Raw genomic sequence first — 2500 nt, forward strand, 5'->3', positions numbered from 1 at the left:
GTAGTAGTAGCAGTAGTAGTGGTAGTAGTAGTGGAGTAGTAGTAGTGGTGGTAGTGGTAGTAGTGGTGGTAGTAGTAGTGGTAGTAGTGGTGGTAGTAGTAGTGGTGGTAGTGGTAGTAGTAGTAGCAGTGGTGGTAGTGGTAGTAGTGGTAGTAGTGGTGGTAGTGGTAGTAGTGGTAGTAGTAGTAGTGGTGGTAGTGGTAGTAGTGGTGGTAGTAGTAGTGGTGGTTGTGGTGGTAGTAGTGGTAGTAGTGGTGGTGGTAGTGGTAGTAGTAGTGGTAGTAGTAGTGGTAGTATTAGTAGTGGTAGTAGTAGTGGTAGTACTAGTGGTAGTAGTAGTAGTGGTAGTAGTAGTAGTAGTAGTGGTAGTGGTAGTAGTAGTAATAGTGGTAGTAGTAGCAGTAGTGGTAGTAGTAGTAGTGGTAGTAGTAGTGGTAGTAGTAGTAGTGGTAGTGGTAGTAGTAGTAATAGTGGTGGTGGTGGTAGTAGTGGTAGTAGAGGTGGTGGTGGTGGTAGTGGTGGTAGTAGTAGTGGTAGTAGTAGTAGTGGTAGTAGTAGTGGTAGTAGTAGTAGTGGTAGTGGTAGTAGTAGTAGTAGTAGTAGTGGTAGTAGTAGTAATAGTGGTAGTAGTGGTAGTAGTAGTAGTGGTAGTGGTAGTAGTAGTGGTAGTGGTAGTAGTAGTAATAGTGGTAGTAGTAGCAATAGTGGTAGTAGTAGTAGTGGTAGTAGTAATAGTGGTAGTAGTAGTAATAGTGGTAGTAGTAGCAGTAGTGGTAGTAGTAGTAGTAGTAGTAGTGGTGGTAGTGGTAGTAGTGGTGGTAGTAGTAGTGGTGGTTGTGGTGGTAGTAGTGGTAGTAGTGGTGGTGGTAGTGGTAGTAGTAGTGGTAGTAGTAGTGGTAGTATTAGTAGTGGTAGTAGTAGTGGTAGTACTAGTGGTAGTAGTAGTAGTGGTAGTGGTAGTAGTAGTAGTGGTAGTAGTAGTAATAGTGGTAGTAGTAGCAGTAGTGGTAGTAGTAGTAGTGGTAGTAGTAGTAGTGGTAGTGGTAGTAGTAGTAATAGTGGTGGTGGTGGTAGTAGTGGTAGTAGTGGTGGTGGTGGTGGTGGTAGTAGTAGTGGTAGTAGTAGTGGTAGTAGTAGTAGTGGTAGTGGTAGTAGTAGTAATAGTGGTAGTAGTAGTAGTAGTAGTAGTGGTAGTAGTAGTAATAGTGGTAGTAGTGGTAGTAGTAGTAGTGGTAGTGGTAGTAGTAGTAGTAGTGGCAGTGGTAGTAGTAGTAATAGTGGTAGTAGTAGCAGTAGTGGTAGTAGTAGTAGTGGTAGTAGTTATAGTGGTAGTGGTAGTAGTAGTAATAGTGGTAGTAGTAGCAGTAGTGGTAGTAGTAGTAGTAGTAGTGGTAGTAGTAGTGGTAATAGTAGTAGTATTGGTAGTGGTAGTAGTAGTAGTAGTGGTAGTAGTAGTAATAGTGGTGGTGGTGGTAGTGGTGGTAGTAGTAGTGGTAGTAGTAGTAGTGGTAGTGGTAGTAGTAGTAATAGTGGTAGTAGTAGCAGTAGTGGTAGTAGTTGTGGTAGTAGTAGTGGTAGTAGTAGTGGTAGTAGTAGTAGTGGTAGTGGTAGTAGTAGTAATAGTGGTAGTAGTAGCAGTAGTGGTAGTAGTAGTAGTGGTAGTAGTAGTAGTGGTAGTGGTAGTAGTAGTAATAGTGGTGGTGGTGGTAGTAGTGGTAGTAGTGGTGGTGGTGGTGGTAGTGGTGGTAGTAGTAGTGGTAGTAGTAGTGGTAGTAGTAGTAATAGTGGTAGTAGTAGTAGTAGTAGTGGTAGTAGTAGTAATAGTGGTAGTAGTGGTAGTAGTAGTAGTGGTAGTGGTAGTAGTAGTAGTAGTGGCAGTGGTAGTAGTAGTAATAGTGGTAGTAGTAGCAGTAGTGGTAGTAGTTATAGTGGTAGTGGTAGTAGTAGTAATAGTGGTAGTAGTAGCAGTAGTGGTAGTAGTAGTAGTAGTAGTGGTAGTAGTAGTGGTAATAGTAGTAGTATTGGTAGTGGTAGTAGTAGTAGTAGTGGTAGTGGTAGTAGTAGTAATAGTGGTGGTGGTGGTAGTAGTGGTGGTGGTGGTAGTGGTGTTAGTAGTAGTGGTAGTAGTAGTAGTGGTAGTGGTAGTAGTAGTAATAGTGGTAGTAGTAGCAGTAGTGGTAGTAGTTGTGGTAGTAGTAGTGGTAGTAGTAGTAGTGGTAGTAGTAGTCGTAGTAGTAGTGGTCGTAGTAGTAGTAGTAGTAGTAGTGGTAGTGGTAGTAGTAGTAATAGCGGTAGTAGTAGCAGTAGTGGTAGTAGTAGTGGTAGTAGTGGTAATAAATGTACTCTGTTCCCAACGGCCAGTAACATGTGAAATGTGCTCTAGACCAGAGTAAGATAACAGCTTCCATTTCTAATGTTATGTCAGCTTAGATCAAAATGAAAAAGACCTCAGTTCACCACAGGTCATAGAGATGAGTTCTCTATTCTCAGAGCTCTCTGT

General features: G+C 42.0%; 1 protein-coding gene across 3 annotated transcripts in view; it reads right to left on the bottom strand.

The window, feature by feature from the left end:
• LOC135548588 (vacuole membrane protein 1-like) overlaps positions 1 to 2500 on the bottom strand; it is an 80393-nt gene that overhangs the window by 36489 nt on the left and 41404 nt on the right. The window lies entirely within an intron of this gene.

This window comes from Oncorhynchus masou, chromosome 11, assembly GCF_036934945.1.
Source record: "Oncorhynchus masou masou isolate Uvic2021 chromosome 11, UVic_Omas_1.1, whole genome shotgun sequence".
NCBI lineage: Eukaryota > Metazoa > Chordata > Actinopteri > Salmoniformes > Salmonidae > Oncorhynchus > Oncorhynchus masou.